The sequence below is a fragment of the Rhineura floridana genome, chromosome 4, assembly GCF_030035675.1.
Source record: "Rhineura floridana isolate rRhiFlo1 chromosome 4, rRhiFlo1.hap2, whole genome shotgun sequence".
Taxonomy (NCBI): Eukaryota; Metazoa; Chordata; class Lepidosauria; order Squamata; family Rhineuridae; genus Rhineura; species Rhineura floridana.
The window spans coordinates 182,851,732-182,873,547 of NC_084483.1; the positions used below are offsets into that span (position 1 = coordinate 182,851,732).

Sequence of the window (21,816 nt, forward strand, 5' to 3'; positions counted from 1 at the left end):
AAGGGGAAAGTACAGTACATCCTAAGGAACATCAGCAGCTTGCTGATTCAGTAGTGCTCTACAGTTTTGCCCTGAGAAGACGCTCTGATGGGAGACGTTTGCTAAAAAATTCTCCTGTGCCCTTTTCATGCTAAAGGCTGTTGGAGACCCTTCAACAAAGTGCTCTTGGGGAGAAAAGTTTCTCTCCTGTTAATCAGAAGTGGGGAATGCTTTACAACCTGTGGGCTGCCTTTCCTTCTGAGCAACCTCCCAGGGGCCACATGCCCGTGGTGGGTGGAGCCAGAGGCAAAAGTGGATGGAGCAACACATGTAAATTTTATCTTTGCACAGTTGGCCTGTTTGTACACGCCCCTTGCTGTCTTGACAAGCAAGAGGCATTGACAGAGTTCAAGGATGCACTCCAGCCAGGCAAAAAACCAGGGAGGACGTAAAGCAGGGTCAGTGAAAGGTATGACCTGGGGAGGGGGGTGGCCTAGGGAGAGTGCCAAGGACCACATAGAGAGTACCAGAGGGATGCATTTGGCCCCCAGGTCTGAGGTTCCTCACCCCTGAGACAGATAATTAAGAAGCCGCAAATAAACAAACATGTAGTTTATAGTTTATTTATATACCACTTTTTGGCCAAAGGACCCCCAAAGTGGTGAACAACTTATTAAAACAAATTACCAAAAAAAAAATTACATAAGAAATAACCAGTAAAAATACAATGCAAACACAAGAACAATGCAACAAGAATAAAGTAAAAAAAATTGCAACAAAAGCAATGTTTTCCTTGTTTTCAAATGATGCACAGTTACCACAGCATGTAGGTGAAATTGTGTTTTGATTTGGTCAACGATTTAAAAAAAATCGACTAAGGCCATACCTTGGGGTTACCTAAGCTCCAACTAGGGTCCTACGCGACCTCTGGGGGATGCCTCATGTGATGAGACTGCAGGTCAGAGCAATTGCCTGAACTCCCAAGGTAAGAGGATGCAATTGCCCTCTTGCACTGGCACTGCCTACATAGGAAGTTGCCTTATACTGATTGATCTGTCTAGCTCAGTATTGTCCACATTGACTGGCAGCAGCTCTCCAGGGCTTCAAACTGAGGACATTCCCAGTCCTACCTGGAGATGCTGGGGACTGAACCTGGGACCCTCTGCATGGAAAGCAGATGCTCTGCCACTGAGCTACAGCCTTCCTCCTCTTTCTGGCCATTGTACCCTCCTAGGATGGAAGGACTATAAGGCTTTCTTGTGTGAATTAACCCTCACCTAAGCAAGAAGGCCTGCCTGAACTCTGGTGCTTTGCACTTGCTGGCATTTCTTGATGCTTTAGCAGCCATCAAATAGGAAATCCCACAAGTGGTCTGCCATTGCATGTCATCCATTAAATGCCATCAGATAATAAATACCAGCGGAAATTGACTGTCAAATGTCGTCATTATTACTGCATACAAACCAATCATTAAATAATTTCAGATGCTAAGTACTGCTGCACGCAAGCTATCAAAACACATTCAAATATGAAATGCGGAGGTAAGGTATCAAATGTAAATAGTAAACATTCAGCAAATGGTATAGAATAACCAGAAAATACTATTGATGGATAATTTTGAGGAGAATTTGTGGTTTGCCTCTATGGCTTTGCCTTTGAGGTTATTCACATAACAATTTTCTGACCAGACAGCTCTTAATCCTCTGCGATTACTGTACTGTAGGGCTAATTGGTGAGGTTCTGGGGAAGATCCAAATTAGACCAATTGGGGTCTTGAATTCTGGATCTAACCATAAGGCATGTATGAATATCAGGTCTCCAACTGCTGCTGAGCACTATCCATGCTCTGTAGCATGCCCTCCTCCTGCAGCACTGACACCATGCAGCCCAGTGGTGGCTGGTGCTCACTGTCAGTGAGGCAGTGGAATCTGCTCTGTGTTTTAGTCTGAACTGACCATACCCACTGCTACCCACCACCATTGTTCATAGTATTAGGGTTGGAAAAATCAGCCTTTTTTGTATTTCTCAGTGTCTCATTGTTCTCATCTAAAGTCCAGGTCATCCCGTTTCTCCATTAATTTACAATTAAAAAAAAATCTTTTAAAAAAATCATCTTTAAAAACATCTTAAAAAACAATTCCAACACAGATACAGACTGGGATACGGTCTCTACTTAAAAGGCTTGTTGAAAGAGGAAGGTCTTCAGTAGGCACTGAAAAGATAACAGAGATGGTGCCTGTCTAATATTTAAGGGGAGGGAATTCCAAAGGGTCGGTTCCACTATACTAAAGGTCCATTTCCTATGTTGTGCAGAACGGACCTCCTGATAAGATTATATCTGCAGGAGGCCCTCACCTGCAGAGCTCAGTGATCAACTGGGTATATAAGGGGCAAGATGATCTTTCAGGTATCCTGGTCCCAAGCTGGATAGGGCTTTGTATGCCAGAACCAGAACCTTGAACTTGGCCTGGTAGTAATGGGCAGCCAGTGCAATTCTTTCAGCAGGGAGTAATACTCTGCCTCAGTGAGCAATCGTGCCGCCACATTTTGCACCAGCTGCAGTTTCTGGTTGAGCAACTGCATCACAAAATTCAGAGATGCATCAATTTTGAAGGATTCAAACTTCATGTGTTGGTTGGGGAAGTGTGAATTCAGTGGGTTTGCATTAAAATGTGAACCAAAATAAATTTATCTCCCATCCCTGCACCATGCTCACCAGAAAAGGCCAACCAGAATGATCAAGGTTTTCACTTTAGAGAAAAGGCAAGTCAGAGGTGACATGATAGAAGTGTATGAAATTATGCAGGGCATGGAGAAAGTGGATAGAGAAAAGGTTTTCTCCCTCTCTCATAACACTAGAACTTGTGGACATTCAGTGAAGCTTAATGTTAGAAGGTTAAGGTTCAGGAGTGACAAAATAAAGTACTTCTTCACGCAGCACTTAGTTAAACGGTGGAATTTGCTCCCACAAGAGGCAGTGATTGCAACCAACTTGGATGTTTTAAAAGAAGATTAGACAAATTCATGGAGGACGAGGCCATCAGTGGCTACTTGTGCTCTGACACCATAGTCAGAGGCAGTATGCTTCTGAAACCCAGTTGCCAGAAGCCGCAGGAGAAGAGAGTGCTCTTGTACTCAGGTCCTGCTTGTGGGCTTCCCACAGGTTTGTGTTTGGCCACTGTGAAAACATGATGCTGGATTAGATGGGCCACTGGCTTGATCCAGTAGGATCTTCTTATGTTCTGATGATGATGATGATGACATTTTTAGCCTGCCCTTCTTCCAAGGAGCTTAGGGCTGCACATATACAGTAGGGCCCCGCTTTACGGCGCTTCGCTTTATGGCGCTTCGCTAATACAGAGGTCTCAATTAGACGCAATTAGACTAAAGCCCCACTCATACGGTGCTTGTTCCACTTTTACGGTGGTTTTCGGGCATCTTGCACCATTCTATTCAATAAGTTCCACTTTACAGCGGTTTTCGCTTTACAGTGTGAGTCCGGAACGTAACCCGCCATATGAGTGGGGCCCTACTGTAGTTTCCCTCCTGGTGAGACATGTTAATAGACACAGGGACAGAGGGTAGGGGACCATTGGCCATAGCCCAGACAGAGTGGGGTTTGGAAGCAGGAAGGGTAGGAGGGACAATGGGCACTTTGGCTCCTAAATCCCCACATCCCAGTGGAGGCTGGTACATTAGGGCAAATGGGGCCCTGCCTCACTATCCTCAGTCTGCCCTCGCCAGCCCTCACCTGCCTGCCTCTTACTTGCAACCAGTCAGGGAGTGGCTCTGCCTGTCATTTTATTTATTTATTTATTTATTTTAAAATATTTCTATCCCGCCCTTCTACCCTATAATAGGGCACACAGGGCGGCTTACAAAAATAAAACCAGACACGTACATTATAAAATTGTAAACAATAAAATCACAAAAACATTAAAATACATAAAATACAATTAAAATACATAAAATCTTATACACACACACACACACACGTTCTGTTTGTTGCTTTCAAAACTGTCTATATATACACACATATATACATATCTACATATATATAGGGAGTGGTACTAAAGGGACTATAAAGGTGAAATTTAATGTAGAAGGCATAAAATCAGTGTCAGGCTCTACCTTCAGTCCGTCCCAAAGGCTCTCCAGAACAAAATCATTTTCAGAAGTCTCCGGAAAACCAACAGGGAGGGAGCAGAGCGGACTTTTGGGGTAGGGTATTCCAAAGCTTGGGGGCCACAGCTGAAAAAGCTCTCTCCCGCGTGCCTGTCAGTCTAACATCTTTTATTCCAGGCATGCAGAGGAGCCCAGAGGCAGATGATCATTGGCTCTGGTTCTACCTATCACTGACAGCATCTATGCTCCTCCCATGCATAGCTATCATGCTGAAAGACAGCTTCTAAGATTGCCTATGGAGAAATGCAGGGAAGGAAACCAACCCGCCCTACTCAAGAGGATACATGTGTGTGGTGTACGAAAGAATATCTTTAACATCTTGAATTAATTTATTATCATGAGTGATTTTAACAAACTGCAGCTCTCTTGAGTTTATCCATCCTTTTACATCTTTCAATCAAAGCAAATGGGTAACTGAGCGAGATGGATATTGTTAACCTGGTCATTACTGTCATTTTCAAATAACAGCCAGTCACTGCGAGGCACAGTTATTAACACATTTGTGATGGGTTTTCAGAAATAACCTTCTGCTGAGGGAAAAGGGTATATTTAGTTTCAAATTGGGTCTGCGTGATAACAGCAGAAAATCAAGGCCACAGAGAATTTGAGGTTTTAAAAGGGGCATAATTTGGATAAGAGGGTTAAATCTCCCCCCTCTAGAGAAAAATGTCTTGGGATTTTATTAGCAATAAGAATGCAGACAGGACCTCTCATTTTCATCACATTCAATATAGTTTCTGACAGATACCCTAAAGCACTTCCAGTGATGAAATCAAAACTTACAAGTACTCATTAGTGAAAACTTACTGGAAGCCAGAGCCAAAAAGCTGGGATTTGATCTCAGTTTGATCACAATCCATCAGGGTGTTTGATATCATGTTCAAAAGTTACCAGGACTAATAGATAACTATGAAATCTGCAGTACAGCCTATTACACAGATAGAACATGGAGATTTTTTTCTAAAAAGAGGTTCAGTTCATGCTGAGGATACGTTCTTAACATGTTTCCTGCAAAAACAGCACTTGGGAAGGTTTCCAATCACATCAGAACAGGCTTTCCAAGGTCTGATGTGAGAAGAAGGCTTGGGTTCCATTAACGCCCCTGGTTAGCATTTTCTTTTTAATAGTGATGGATGACACCTCAGTCTCAACTCATGTTGGATTAGCTCAGGAAAAAGCCATCTCCCAAAGCAAGGAAATGTCTCAGCACATTTCTGAGATGAAGCAAACTCAGCCTGGCCTAACCCACCTAGGCTGGCACTAACAGAGTGAGGTGGATGCCTCAGGCAGCTGATTTTGGGTGTCCTGAAAAGAGCAGCAAGTTATTACCGATTTAATTTTTTGTTGTTTTACTGCCGGGGGGGGGGGAGGTGCTTGTAGACTTTTTTTTTTTGCTTCAGGAGCCAAAATAACATAGGGGAAGCGCCATGGCTCAGTGGTAGAGCATGTGCTTTGCATGCACAAGCTCCCAGATTCAATTCCTGGCATCTCCAGGTAGGGCTGGTAAGATTCCTATCTGGAATCATGGAGAGCCGCTGCCAGTCAGTGTAGACTATACAGAGCTAGATTGACCAACGTTCTGACCTGGTATAAGGCAGCTCCCTATCTCCCCATGTTCCTAACATGGCTGGCCTTGGGTACTATGTACCTTGGCTGGGGGTGGAGGTTTTGTTTGCTGCTCCATCACATGCAGTAAAATGGCTTGGGCCAGCCCTACCAACCATTCAGGGCGAGTCACTATTTTTTAGTCTAACCTAACCTATAAGGTTGTAGTGAGGACAGAATGAGAGGGAGAGAGCCATGTACGCTGCCTCAAGGGACCGGAGGCCATTCAAGAGGGAATGATTGGGTTTTGTTTCCCCCACAGCAGCGTGCCTAACATTTTACTTTTTACCACTGGACTGAATATTAGTCGCTCACTTACACGAGAGAAAGTAAAGCTGCTCATTGAGAGACTTACAGATAGCTTATCATAATTGAAAACAGCAGCCCTAGAATCATAGAATAGTATGGAAGGGGGATATAAGGCCATCAAGTCCAACCCCCTGCTCAATGCAGGAATCCAAATCAAAGCATTCCTGACAGATGGCTGTCCAGCTGCCTCTTGAATGCCTCCAGTGTCAGAGAGCCCACTTCCTCTCTAGGTAATTGGTTCCATTGTCGTATGGCTCTAATAGTTAGGAAGTTTTTCCTGATGTCCAGTCGAAATTTGGCTTCCTGCAACTTGAGTCCATTATTCCGTGTCCCGCACTCTGGGACAATCAAGAAGAAATCCCAGCCCTCCTCTGTGTGGCAACTTTTCAAGTACTTGAAGAGTGCTATCACAACTCCCCTCAGTCTTGTCTTCTCCAGGCTAAACATGCCCAGTTCTTCCAGTCTCTCCTCATAGGGCTTTGTTTCCATTCCCCTGATAACCTTTGTTGTCCTCCTCTGAACCCGTTCCAGTTTGTCTGCATCTTTCTTGAAGTGTGGAGACCAGAACTGGATGCAGTATTCAAGATGAGGCCTAACCAGTGATGAATACAGGGAAACTAATACTTCACGCAATTTGGAAACTATACTTCTGTTAATGCAGCCTAATATAGCATTTGCCTTTTTTGCAGCCACCTCATACTGTTGGCTCATATTCAGTTTGTGATCAACAACAATTCCAAGATCCTTCTCACATGTCGTATTGCTGAGCCAAGTATTCCCCATCTTATCTGTGCATTTGGTTTCTTTTTCCTAAGTGTAGAACTTTGCATTTATCCCTGTTGAATTTCATTCTGTTGTTTTCAGCCCTACAGCAAGGCAGAGAGGACAGGCAATCTCTAGCTCCCAAAATGTTTCTTATGCTATGGAGAAGTCTCTTGACTGAGGGCAAGGGTATATGAGGAGCTTCTGAATGGGCAACATGCCAGGCAAGCATATGGTGATAGAAAAATGCAAGAGGCTGTGCGTATGAATCTATGTGGATGCCAAGAACATTTAAACTGATTTATCTACATTAAAGAAGCAGAGGTGTGCTTTGGGGATATGAGACAGATTGTGCTTTGGGCTCAAGGGAGGAAGCAGAGAGCCAGACCGCGATGGAGGGCAAAGACGAAGGAGGGGAAGTCAGCAGCAGCAGCAGCAGAATGGAGAGTGGCTGGAGTGCCAGCGGGAATGGCGTCTATGGGCAGGACTCACCTGTGCAGTGGTTTGCTGGCATGCTGGTGCTGCCGGAGGGGCTCAACGCTGTCAACGCCTGCAACCCCCTCACCAACTTCAGTGTCTTGGCTGTCGTCACCGCAGGTATGCTGTGGTTCGCCCTCATCCAGCGGGGCAGCGGGTGCACCTTCTCTGAGAAGATCTACATGGCTGCCAAGTGGGGGGCTGCCGCCGCCATCTACAACTACGCCAGCAGGATGGGGAACAATATCCAGGCCATGACCCACCCTGCTTCTGCAGGACCACCTGGTATTTTGCCATCAGAGAAGCTGATCAGAAGTTCAACTGAAGGTGCCGGACTTGCAAGGATAAAAGGAAAGAGAGAGAACCAACTCACAGCTTTGTTGGGGGCAACCTGAGATGTTTCTGCCGCTGCAGGCGCCTGCACCACCCTGTATTTTCACTGGAAGTTGTAATTGCTGTTTTTTAAATAATGTTATTTGTTATTTAATTTTTGTAAACTGTATTGTTTTATTGATGTATTTCTGTATTTGTGTTTTTCTTGTAAGCTGCCTTGAGGGCCTTTTGGCCATAAGGCGGGGTATAAATAAACTAATAATAATAATAATAATAATAAATGTTCCAGTCTATCAAGGTCCCTTTGAATTTTCTTTCTGTCTTCCACGGTATTAGCTGTGCCCCCCAATTTTGTATCATCTGCAAATTTGATAAGCATGCTCTGTACCTCCTCATCCAAGTCGTTAACGTTGAAGAGAACTGGGCCCAGGACCGAGCCCTGTGATACCCCACTCGTTACTTCCGCCCAGTTTGAGAAGGAACCGTTGAGAAGCACTCTTTGAGTACGATTCTGGAGCCAACTGTGGATCCACCTGATAGTTGTTCCATCCAGCCCACATTTAGCTAGCTTGCTAATCAGAATATCATGAAACAGATTCTATCATCAGAACTCCACAATGATACGTGTATCTACAGAAATACATTACTACTTTTTCTTAGCAATACACTAATATCTATTAGTGAACAATACACTTAGGGCCAGCCCTACCATTAGTCAGTGTGAAATGAAAGTTTTTCTATTGGAAAACAGAGCTGTGTATATGTCACACAATCTGCCCTGGGCCCTGTAAACTGGCCTGCTGCCTCAGGTGCGGTGGAACATGCTATCCCATTGCCAGAGCGGAAGTAAAATTAAACTGTCCATCTAGTTGACTTCTGTATGTGGAATGGAGAGGAGATGCCATCTTCTTCCCCTCAGGCAGCAAAATGTCTTGAGCTGGCCCTGAATTCAGTGCATATCTTTCATTTGAGTGGGTGCTCTGGAAGGAATCTTTCTTCCCAAACTTGCCTGTTATTGCTACCCATGTGCATAACTGCATTCACAGACTGTGTACATGGTACTGCACAAAATAGTCTTGAGGAAAATCAGCTTAGGTGTCTCAAAATGATGGCTGCTGTTGCTAGCACTCCTACTCGTATTTAGCATTTGTTCATTCTGTTGGTGTGCTATTTGCTGCCTGGAACAATTGACATCACTATTCTACAAAGTGTTAGGCATGATCCAGCCCAGCTTAAGCGCTTTTAACTCTGAATAGTGTCAATAGGAGGATTAAGTATATACTGAACACAGTGCTTCATTCTGGCTGAATCATGTCCCCCTTCTCTGCATTCTGAGGGGATGCAGGGAGTCTTCCACAGAGACTTAGCACTTGGAGTTGAAAACAATACTGTCCAACTTTAAAAGATTTAAGAATTAATGGCATAGGAAATCAGGCTATAATAAGCTTTAGATCAGCAGTTCATGTAGTATCAAGGGATTGATAACCCCTCCAGGAGAAAGAGTTCCTAATATATACTGTAGCCCGCAGTTTTCTCCCTTGAAATGTCTTAGTTCCACAAGGCAATAAAACAGTCAGGACAAAGTTACTGAAGTTCTTTGAAGTACTGGAGAGACCAATAAATAAGGTGAGTAGTTCGGGGGTGGGGGGTCCTCTTTCGGTGGTATACATATACAACAAGTTCATAGTCACATTGATTTGTTGCTGTCTGTAAGTCATTTTCCTGGGGGCTATAAATCTTTATTCAAGTAAAACTCAAATGCCATCAATATTTATTTGATACGTTTTTTACACCCTTGCAAAGGAGAAACAAAAAGGGGGGGGGATAAAATGTCAGCATCCATGTAAAACTGTATTACGTGCTACTTGCAGCTCGGCCTTTTGTAGATTCATAAAAAATGTTTCATACTGAGTTGTAAACACTGGCTAGCCAATGTTCCATTTCATGACCAGAAAGAGTGGTAACTGTCAATGGTGAAATAAAACTGAGTGATTGTTTCCAGTTTCAAAAGAACAAGCAACAAGTCTAAAAAACTATATGTGATCTTTGTCCTTCCCCTGTGCCCCCCCCAGACACCTGCACCCTTCTAACATTTCACTGAGTCCTGAAAAATAAGTGCATAACTCCACTCTTCTAATCCATGTGGCTCCAGAGACCACTGTTACATGAGAACTTAAACTGATGGTGCTGGGCGTCGTAGGGGCAGCTTAATCTTTTTTAATTCAAATCAACTGAGTCCCATGTGGCGCTAGGATGATACTCTATATGCCACAATCAGACTGACCTAGACTTCTTGTGCTCTAAATGATTAATGAAACTGCCTCCTCATTTGTTTCTATGGTGATCTGAAACTCAACACGATGTAGGAATCTGCCATTCACACCAAATAAACTGAGAAAGAGGTAGCTAGAGACAAAAAAAAAAAAAACTACCCGCCTGTGGTTCAGAACATTTCAAATTGTTCACTCATTTTGGGATTGTTAACCCTAAAATATATGAGTGGGGCAGGTCCGTGTTGGGCGGATTTTATTGCATAATATAATGCTTAGGGCCTTGGACTGATGGGTACATGATGAAACAGAGTTCAGGGGCTTACAGAAACACTTTAGGTATAGTTGTGCCACAGATAAAAATGGCAGAATATGGATGTGCAGTTTGAAACAAGGAAACATTGAATTGAATGGGTCCCATTCGGGTTGGTTTTCATTCATTACAAAACGAATGGCATCAAGGAAAGAGCTGGTATGAATCATTTAAGCGCCAATTCCTGCCTTCAGGACTGGTTCCAGGGCTGGGTGAGCGCGTATGCCCTTCGGCAACAGAGTATCAGGCTGTGTACACACCATGCATTTATAAAGCACATTTCCAACTCTCCCTCCAAGAATCCCAGGAGCCTTAAATCCTGGGATTGTGCTTTAATTGTGTTTTTGATGTATGGCGCCTCGATGGGTTTTCTTTGGCTACACCAAAGAAACCACCATGCCCCTCCCACTTTGGCCCCTCCCTTTCAGCTAGGCTGGAGGTGGGCTTGGCTGCTGATCTTCCAGGGTTCTAAATCATGCGGGAGACCTCCACAAATAGAACAGGTTTCTCGCTGCAGACAAACAGAATACTGTTTTATTTCCCTCCAACTCATAGAGGGCGGTGAGGATGGTGAGGGCTGGCAGTGCAGCTGGTGCATTCCTCTCCACTCCATCACATGTTTCTAACCACATGAGGGATTAGGCTGCCCAGATAAATAGATTTGTGAATATGGAATTTCCCAATAGGAATAGATGCTCATCTGCTTCCCTCTGCACATCCCCAGAATATGACGTTATTCCGTTATGAACAAATAAGTGTTCCCTTTTGTTGTGTAACAATGCAAAACATGATCAAAGCAGAATAGGTTTTTCCCTGATTCACTGAAATTTCTCCCATCCTTTTTTTGGTGTGTTTTAACCCTGAGACCAGAAGGTTAGCCCAACTCCTAGCAGCTAGGCTGGAGAATGCAAAAGAGCCCCAGGATTTTTCCAAATGTACTTCTCAGCACTTGGGATGCAAACTGAGCAGGAAAAAACCCCAACCTGCCTAGTTGTCCCTCCCCCTTTCTTACCTACCATTGTTGCCCAACAAGGGAAGGGGAAATATGGGCTTTATCTCAACTAGTTTTCCTGCTGTCTTCATCAACTGATGTATTTTCCAAACATTTTTTATTTCTGCCCATTGTACAGGCAAATGGCTGTTTTGCACATAGTGGGCCTGCAAAATACAACATGGCTGCCTGTGCCATGTACCATTAGCAAGGACCGAAGGCAGTCTAAGGCAATCAGCAGCAGGGTCTGGCATGTGTGTATGTTGGGAGGGGCCATGGCTCAGTGGTGGAGCATTTGCCAGGTTTAATTCCCAGCATCTCCAGGCAAGGCCAGGAGAGAATCCTGTCTGAAACCATGGAGAGCCACTGTCAGTCAGTGTAGACAAGACTGAGCTAGATGGACCAATGGTCTGACTCAGGATAAGGAAACTCCCTAGGTTCTTCCTAGGTTCCTATGAGAGATGGAGAGACCAGAGGCTATTCTGCATATTTCATCTGGGTCTGATTTATCTTGGCCTGTTTCTCAAATGCATGATTAGAGAATAACATTGTTGTGTGTTTCTTACATCAGCATGTGCATGGTTGTGTCCAGGGGAAGGGCCGTAGCTCAGTGGTAGAGCTCATTACCATGGATTTCCCTGATTATCTTTGGGACCAGTCTCAAGCCTCAGTGTTCCCTTTCTATAAAATGGGTGTTTTTTAGATGCTAAACTCCATAACTCATACATTGCATGTGCACAGATTGATCTGTAATCTATGGATTGGCTCAGTTTGACTTATCTGCTCCTGATGTAGGTAGTTCTTCATGCACTGCCGTAGCTTGGATGGTGTTGTAATCTGGTATTGCTTAGCAGCAGGGATTTGTAGGCATGTACAATAGATGTATCCCTTAGCTGAACAAGGAATTTTCTGAGATCCGCACTTGTGAGTGCATATAGGCATTGCCTGGGCTCTATCCAGGTACTAGATTTTTTTTAAAAAAATCAATAATTAACAATGCTACTCAGTACTCAGATAGGCACACATCTAACTATTCTGAAGTGATGATGGTGATGGTGGTAAAATTAATCTCCTTCCATCTGCAGTATACACTGTAACAAGCTTATCTTTTCTATATTTTATTAAAGCGGTAAACAGTGTTTTATTTGTTTCTGCACAAAGGCGGTTCCCATATTATCGCTATCATCACAGCATCTTTTGGAAAGCCGTAAGACCTTTTTGTTTGGACTGGCTCAGCTTGTGAGGCCAGGGTGAAGGGAGGACTGCATTATTATTGTGTTTTTAAATGATCGGCTTTCATTCTGAGGTACGCTAATTCATTTTGTTAATTCATTGTCATCCACCCTTAGCTGATGGGATGGACTATAAGAAATCAATAAATCAGTTCTGAGGGATGTCCCAGAGTATGGTCTGAAAACACATGAGGCCACTGCCTTGCTGAAGCCAAGCAGGTCTGGGCCTGGCCTAGACTGCCTAGGAACCACATGTACATCGCTTTGGGTTCCTTAATGGAGGAAATGTGGAATACAAATGTAATAAAATAAAATGAAAATAATTTTAACTAGATATGGGATAAGCAGTATGTTGCTCTCCAGAGTAGCCAATGATCAGGTATAATGGTGGTTGTAGTTAGGGTTGCCAGGTCTCCGGTTTTCTGCCGGAGTCTCAGGGAAAATGGGGCCGTCTCCAGCCTCCGGCCATATGTCAGTCAAACTGGTGGATCTCCGGCTTTGTAGCGGCCCCCTCAGCCACGCATGCGTGAAGAGGCGGTGGCTGTGGAGGCCAGGCTGGGCTGGCTCCTCCTTAGGCAGTTCCCCTGCTCCGGAAAGGAAAAGAACTCTTTCCGGTGGCAGCTCAAGCTTAGCAGACCCGCAGAGCTGGCTCGCCCGGTGGAGACAAGGCAGCGACTCTCGCCTGGATTCAGACACCCCAATTGCTTCAGCTAGCGGAGCCCAAATGCACAGGAAACTGTTCAAGGTGAGGCTGCCTTGATTTAGCCCTGTCCACATTGGAACCCGTTTCCTCGCTTTTGTGTTATGTCTGGCTCCGAGATCTCCCTCCCCTCCCCCGTCGCTTCTCCCTTTCTCTCTCTGCCCACCCCCTTTCCCTGGTAATAATGACATGTATGCCCTCCTGCCCACATTCTAGCAACCGGGAATGTGCCAAGTGCCGCAGCAGGCAGCTGCTGCCACCCACTCGCCTTGCCTTGCCTTGCCTTGCCTTGCCCTGACCCCTCGCGCAATGCAACGGACTCCCACCCCGGAATCCTGCGCCCCCTCCTCTTTCCCTTGGGAAGAGGAAGGGGGCTCTCTTTCAGCCTCCCCCCTCAATTCAGGGCTCCCAAAGGCTCCCGGTCTCCTCTCCCCGCCCGCCAAGTCCCCGATCGGGGGGGCAAGGCTGGCATCGGCTGGCCTCCCTTCCCTTCCCCTCGCCTGCTGGTCCCCGGCCGGCCCGTGCGGTGCCTGGGGTGCGCGCCTCCGCCGCTGCGATGCAGCCACTTGCGGCTGTCAACTTCTCGCTCAGCCCCTCCCTGCCGATTGCAGCTCTCACACACTCACACGCACCCGCTCTCACACACACGGTGCCGGGAGGGAGCGCGGCGGCACAGTCAGGGCTCCCAAAGGCTCCCGGTCTCCTCTCCCCACCCGCCAAGCCCCCGATCGGGGGGGCAAGGCTGGCATCGGCCGGCCAGCCAGCAAGCTACCCACCCCACCCTCCCAGAGCATGCTGCTCGGAGAAGCTGCAGCTGCAGCTCCCGCTCAGACTATAGCAGCGGCTCGGGCTGCCTCGCTCGGTGTGTGGGCACGCACGCACGCACGGTGGCAGCTCCGGGCGTGAGTGTTCGCCCGCCAGCTTCGCCGAGTCCAGCTCCGCCTGTCTGACTGTGCCACCGCGCTCCCTCCCGGCACCGTGTGTGTGACAGCGGGTGTGTGTGAGTGTGTGAGAGCTGCAATCGGCAGGGAGGGGCTGAGCGAGAGGTTGACAGCTGCAAGTGGCTGCATCGCAGCGGTGGAGGCGCGCACCCCAGGCACCGCACGGGCCGGCCGGGGACCAGCAGGCGAGGGGAAGGGAGGCCGGCCGATGCCAGCCTTGCCCCCCCGATCGGGGGCTTGGTGGGCGGGGAGAGGAGACCGGGAGCCTTTGGGAGCCCTGACTGTGCCGCCGCGCTCCCTCCCGGCACCGTGTGTGTGAGAGCGGGTGCGTGTGAGTGTGTGAGAGCTGCAATCGGCAGGGATGGGCTGAGCGAGAGGTTGACAGCCGCAAGTGGCTGCATCACAGCAGCGGAGGTGTGCACCCCAGGCACCGCACGGGCCGGCCGGGGACCAGCAGGCGAGGGGAAGGGAAGGGAGGCCGGCCGATGCCAACCTTGCCCCCCCGATCGGGGACTTGGCGGGCGGGGAGAGGAGACCGGGAGCCTTTGGGAGCCCTGAATTGAGGGGGGGAGGCTGAAAGAGAGCCCCCTTCCTCGCCGGCTCACCCCTTTTTCCCAAGGGAAAGAGGAGGGGGCGCAGGATTCCGGGGTGGGGGTCCGTTGCATTGCGCGAGGGGGCAGGGCAAGGCAAGGCAAGGCAAGGCAAGTGGGTGGCATCAGCTGCCTGCTGCGGCGCTTGGCACATTCCCGGTTGCTAGAATGTGGGCAGGAGGGCATACATGTCGTTATTACCAGGGAAAGGGGGCGGGCGGAGAGAGAAAGGGAGAAGCGACGGGGGAGGGGAGGGAGATCTCGGGGCCAGACATAACACGAAAGCGAGGAAACGGGTTCCAATGTGGACAGGGAAGGACACACTGTTCACTGTGGACTTTCACCGTTAAAACCATTTGGAACAGAAAAAAGATCAGAAGAGCTCTGTATTGCTAATTATAATAAGGAGTTTTGTAAAGACTGCACTAAAGAGTATCAGAGAAGCTATTGTATAGTGACCAGCACTATGGAAGCCCCAAGAGTGTTGACATCAAAAGTGAAGGAAAACCTCTACATAATAACAAAGAAAAACAACAAATTTTGTGGAGGCATGTTGGGAATGCTAGTGAAATGGACAATGGAAAGGAGGACAGTGGATACTCCTCTTTGTTGGCCAGTCAGCACGAGCCCACAGATAATGACGATAGTATGCTACTGGCAGAAAACATAAGTGATACACATATATGCATATTCTTTATCTTTTAAGGAGGCAAGTCCTAAATGGGGGGTGGGGGAGAGAGAACACACACCTCTGCATTATTTTAGAACAATGAAATGGTATATAAATAGTCCCCTGAAAATATATGTAGGTGACATTGTGTACTTTGTAAAGCCAGAAGCGAGTAAGCTAGGTTAAATGTTCCCTAAAAGTGTTGGACTGTGACCTGGGAGACCAGGGTTCGAATCCCCACCCAGCCATGAAGCTCCCTGGGTGACCTTGGGCCAGTCACTGCCTCTCAGACTCAGAGGAAGGCAATAGTAAACCACCTCTGTCTGAATACTGCTTACCATGAAGATCCTATCTGGGATCAACTTGAAGGCAGTCCATTTCCATTTTGCATCACCCTAAGCTTGTGAGAAAGAATGACCTTGTCACTTCAGATGGACCTAGGAACACCCTATTTTAGATAAGATTTCTATTTTAATCTCCAGAGAATTTTTTTTTGAATGGTATGCTCCAAGCAACTGTGGTTGATACAATGTATCATGCTTAATGATGTCACTAGGGCCTGCCCCGTGACATCACTAGGGCCCGCCCTGTGACTAGGGCCCACCCCGTGACATCATTAGGGCCCGCCCCATGATGTCAATAGGGCCCACCCCGTGACGTCACTAGGGCCTGCCCCATGACATCACTAGGGCCCACCCCGTGATGTCACTAGGGCCCGCCCCATGACGTCACTAGGGCCCGCCCCATTTTCTCAGGTTTTTGGATGGTTCCGACCTGGCAACCCTAGTTGTAGTCCACTGACATCTGTAGGGCACTATATTGAGCAGGGGGTTGGCCTTGATAGCCTTATAGGCCCCTTGCAACTAAACTGTGCTATGATTCTATATCCCTGAACTAGACAAATACATACATTTCCTATTAGTATTAAAAGGGTAGTGAGTGCAAAGGAGAGAATAATTAATATGTTATTATTAGGAATGTAACTTTTAGTTGATCAGTTGATGCCAATTTATTTTGTTTTTGTTTTTTAAAAAACTGAGCCTCAGCTTTAAAAAGTGTGGGCAGCAGATTTTTATTTTGTATTTGAAATGCCACTCTTCTCTCAAAAGCCTTACTCAAGGATGGGGAAGCTGTGGTCCCCCAGATGTTGTTGGACTACAACTCTCAGCGCCTCTGAGCACTGGCTATGCTGACTGGGGCAGATGGGGACTGGAGTCCAACAATATCTGGAGGGCTACAAGCTCCTTAGCCATGCCTTAGATTGTCACTAGAAATCTCTCCTCACGTACTAAGCTTATTACTCCAATAATTAATAAATTTCCCCACAAATCAGATAAATATTTACTTGCTTTCCTACTATATGGTTCTAGTAAAGATATAACTTTACCGGCAGCTAAATTCATTTTTATCACCCAACAAATTCGTAGAGGTTGTTCTTCTACTGTTCTTTCGGATGATTAGAAGTATTTCCTATCTTATTGTAATGCATTTGGTAACTGTTCTATATTTTAACCTTTGATCTCCCATGTATCTTTGTTTTAATATATGTATCATTTCCTTTTCTGTATATGGGTCTATGACCGTAATAAAGTGGATTGATTGAAGAAATCTCTCCTCTAACCAGTGATGATGATTAGGAAAACTCACTCAAGGCTAAATTTAGAATTAGGATTGGCAAAACAAGCTATGCTCTCCATCAACAAAACAAAACCCTGATTTCTTCTGAGTAGGGCTGGCAGAGTGAGTTGATTGTCTCAGGTGGCACATGCTGGGTGGAAGCAGAGGCAGTCCCCAGCTGTTTTTCTTGAGCCTCCTGGCCATACCCTTCTGTTGGAAAACAGACAGTGAGTGCCAAGTGGCCTGTCCTGTACACCCATAACTAGCCTGCTGCCATCAGGGGTGATGAAGTACATTACCTGGTTGCCTGTACTGAAATAACATTCAACTGCCAGTGCAGCTGATTTCTATATGCGGAATTGGGGGCATTTTGCCTTTCATTTTAGGCAGTGAAAGGTCCTTTGCCAGCCTTGATTCTGAGCTTAAATGTGAACCCAATTCACATACCATTTTACTCATGTTAGTATCCATACCTGAATCTCAGGTGCCCTGGGAAACAACTTTCTGCAAGACAGTTGGGACCTGGGATACAACAGCATTTCAGCAACCATCAAGGAGGAAGGTAAGTGGGAGGAAGAACGGCAGGCAGGGATGGGAATTCTTTCCTGGCTTGGATTATAATCCAATGAATTTCATGTGTGCAACAATATTGCCAGGGCAACCCATTACGCATGTACACTCCTTATGTATTTATCTGTTGGTGTGTTGCATGTCCAAATTCCATGTACAGTAGTTACCAGCTAGTAAATCATACCTGCTAAACTAGACATGTTGCTATTTTACTACAATTAGTAATTGTGTGAATGGCTTTTTAAAAGTAACTTGCAGGCATGGGGGAAGGATGATCTGGACTGGGCCCTTGGTGTGGAGGAGAGTGGTCTTTAACTCTTTGTTGTTGTCCGTCCCCCCCACTCTGGTCCCAGTCCAGATTAGAGTAGAGGTACCTATTATTTGCACTGGGAGAAAAGTTCCCATTGGAGTGAATGAGAACATTTATTCGAATGTAAAAAGCAGGTTGCTGGGGGGGACAGGGGTTGGGATCACAGCAGGCGGCAAAGGGTTAAAATTGCTCCTCTCCATGCAAGAGTCTCAATCTGGATCACACACACCCACACAGACACCTCTGCAGTCTAAAAGCCATTTTAAAAGCCAATCACGTAATTTGTATGAATAGCATTGCATCTTGTTCAGGTCTTTAAAAATGTGCTGAACAACCTGTTGAGCCTGCAATTTAAATTGCTGCCCTATGAATGAACCCCAAACCTGAATCTCTGGATCAAAGCCTCAGACCTAAGGTTGTTGAACACATCCACTAATATGATAAGACAATAGCAAATGTGTTTTTTCCCTTTTTTAAAAAAATCGGTGATAACGTAAGTAAACACACCAGGATAGAACGGCACAAGTTTTGCAAGGTGCAGGCAGGCATGTGTCTCATATGTACTTGCCTAGCACCACAGATCTTCCACAGTACAAGGCCTTTTGGATGTTGCACATCATAAATAGACAAAAATAGCATGGAAGGATGGTAGGAAACAGAAAGAACCTATAAAGCCTTACACGGCTTGGGACCACGATACTTGATGGAACGCCTCTCCTGATATGAACCTACCCGTACACTGCGCTCAACATCGAAGGCCCTTCTCCGGGTGCCTACGCAGAGGGAAGCCCGGAGGATGGTAACAAGAAAAAGGGCCTTCTCAGTGGTGGCCCCCGAATAATGGAACAATCTCCCTGATGAGGTACGCCTGGCGTCAACATTGTTGTCTTTTCGGCGCCAGGCTAAGACCTACCTCTTCTCCCAGGCATTCTAGCATTTTAGCATTTTAGCATTTCAGTATTGTAGCATTTAGCATTTTAGTATTTTTAGTATTTCAGTATTTTAGTTTAGTATAGGTTTATTTGGAAATTTAATGAGTTATGTTTTAAATTGATTAATGTGTGGTTTTAAATTGTATGTTGATATTTTGATGTTGTGAACTGCCCAGACAGCTTCGGCTATGGGGCGGTATAAAAATTTAATACATAATAATAATAATAAATAAGAAGGATGCATGGATTACAAGGCTGAACAGTCTGAATGTGGATCAACAATGCAGCAAGGTGGCAAAGTTAGATAAATGCTCCAGAGTCAGTTATATTAATAGGAATGTCACATATAACACAAATGAGGTGATTATTCTGCTCTACTTCACCAGATAAGCCTCATTTACAACACTGCAGGTGGTTATGAATAGCTTTTTTTTAAAAAAAAAAGATACATGCTAATTGGTAGTCTGATTGCAGGGAGAGCAAGCAAAATGAGCCCTACAGGGAAATCTAATGTATAAAAAGGAGAGATACATTGCAGTGTAATGTACTGGGGAAGATTCTCAAAGGATGGATTAGCCTTCCCCACCTGGTGCCCTCCAGATGTTTTGCACTACATCTCCCATCAGCCCTAGCTAGCATGGCCTTGCTGGCTGGGGCTGATGGGAACTATAGTCCAAAACATCTGGAAGGCACCAGGGTGGGGAAGACTGAGATACTGTAAAACTGGAAAAGGAGGCAAGAATTGAATGATGGGCTTTTCAGCTTAGAGCCCATCCTTAACTATGATGTCACATCAAGCTATGGTTCAGTTCTTCCAAAGATGTAGCAAATATAGGATGCAAGTTGTAATTCATTTTATTGGTAGAGCAATCAATTAAAGTGTGACTTGGGGCTGTATCCAAGGTAGCACTAAGTAAGTGTTCTGTCAGTGTAAGGATTACCACTAGAGCAAAAGGACTTCCCCCCTCTCTTCCCTCCACACTTCCGCTAAATCCATTCTAGGGGTTCCCTCACCTCTCCGGAGCAGATTTAGCAAAGGTGCAGGGGTATGCAAGGGGTGGGGAGTCTTATTGTACCAGCAGTAATCCTTGCACTGATGGGATGTCTTCATTGAATGCTACCCAACATTAACTGTGGGGGTCCTATTTTAATTGGTAGAGATAGATTTTAATCAATAGGACTTCACGTTCCAGGTACACTTCTCTGTTTTTGGAAACTCTATTGGAAATAGAGAATATTGAAGAAAACATTAAAGATAAGTGGGAACTGTATCAAAATGTTGTAGTGTAGAGTGATCCGGTTCAGGATTCCAGCCAGCCAACCATGCCATTCTGTTCCCCCTGGAACTGACACTCAATATTCTGTGGCCACTAAACATGATCAGTCCTCATTGGGTTGTTTCTTCGGAGGGGGGGAGTTAATGGTTTTAATCTATGAAAAGTTAAATGATTCATTACAATTTTTTTAATTGGCCAACAGCCCAATGCATGTATTATGTATATATAATTTTAGGAAGATAGCTGGATTTTCAATCATGGTCCTAAAATGCTCACTTCCTGATGTGAGAAAGTCACCTTAGCAAATTGCCTGTCAGTTTTCAAAGCTTGGTGCTTAAGACTCGTAGCCGTGGGGATATCAGTAACACAAAGATTGCCTCTTGAAAGCCAGAGTGACCTGCTCCCCACAGCTCCATCTATCACATACAAAAATATACTTTTCTGCTATTGTCGCTTCTCACGGCCTAATCTTGATATCTCTTTTTCAGATTTCCTGCTGACCGGCAATGTCAGTTACAACGCTTCACACCATTTTTCTTCCCTGTGTGTGAAATTACAAATGCATGAACTGTGGGAGGAAAAAGTCAGTAGGATTCAGCTCTTGTTTCTCTGTATGCTATCGGAGTAAACCACTGTTCGGTGCTGGAAGCAGAACTGGCAATTATTGCAAACTAGTCTCTGTGAATATGTTTTCATCCAACCACCTCCTCTCTAGTGCAGTCTTTAGAATTTGTTTAAATTCCTTTGATGAAGACAGAGAGGAGAATCTGGTACGTGATGGGTCCCTCTGAAATGTGCCATACAAAGAAATTCACAACTTTATAGGCATGAGCCTTTCCATTATATGTAGTCCATTGTGGCTTGAGCTGTGGCTGTTAAAGACGTACCAGATGTTAAGACCAGGGCTAGGAAATCTGTGGCCCTCCAGATGTTGTTGGACTCCAGCTTCCGTCAGTCTCGGCCTTCATGGCCAATGGTCAGGGATGATGGGAGCTATAGTCCAGCAACAGCTGAGGGTCACAGGCTCCCCATGCTGGTCTTGGGCTATGGGAAATTCATGTCATCCCACCTCTAGCCTTGTGTACTCCTGGGACATCATGAGTGAGCAACATTGTGATTGGTGGGTGGAGTTGCAGGGAATGCTATCAGAGTGGATGTCATATTGCAATGTTAGCTTCTTCTTCTCTCTCTTTTGCTTTCTGCTTGGCTATATAGCAAAGTGCTGTGCTGGATACTTTGCTGTATAGCAAAGTACATAGAATCACTGACTGTTATTCGCAAACACTGATATTTGATGAATGGGACAATTCCAAAATTTGTTTTGAAACTTTCATTTGTGATGAGAATCCAGGTTTATCTGTTGTCAGCTACCCTTTTAACAGGATGAAAAAAGAGAGTTCAAGATGCATAGCGTTTTTTTAATGGACAGATCAGGGTGTCAATCTTCATCCCATGTAGACTAAGCAAGTTACTTTTAGCCACAAAGATTGTGAAAATACTTTTGAAAAAAAAATTAAATGGGGAAGAAAAGAAAGAAATATGAAAATATTTCGATTTAGTTCCCATGGCTGCAGACGTGAGGATTGTTTCTACACCATATAAGAAAATATTTTGTGGGTGGGTCTGAAGCCAACATGAACCTTTATGAGAGAAAAAATACCACTTTGTGGCCATGGAATGTTACCCACTTTGACCACTGTAATGCAGAATGAATGGAAATGAAATCTGGAAGCAAATGCCTGGCCTGAATCTG

General features: G+C 45.5%; 1 long non-coding RNA gene across 1 annotated transcript; it reads left to right on the top strand.

Annotated features, from left to right (window-relative positions):
• The first annotated feature begins 13,087 nt into the window (after positions 1–13,087).
• LOC133384511 (uncharacterized) lies at positions 13,088–21,624 on the top strand. The gene is made up of 3 exons (XR_009762594.1): positions 13,088–13,201; positions 17,459–17,536; positions 20,552–21,624. It is a non-coding gene; the product is annotated as an uncharacterized LOC133384511 (long non-coding RNA).
• The last annotated feature ends 192 nt before the right edge of the window (positions 21,625–21,816 follow it).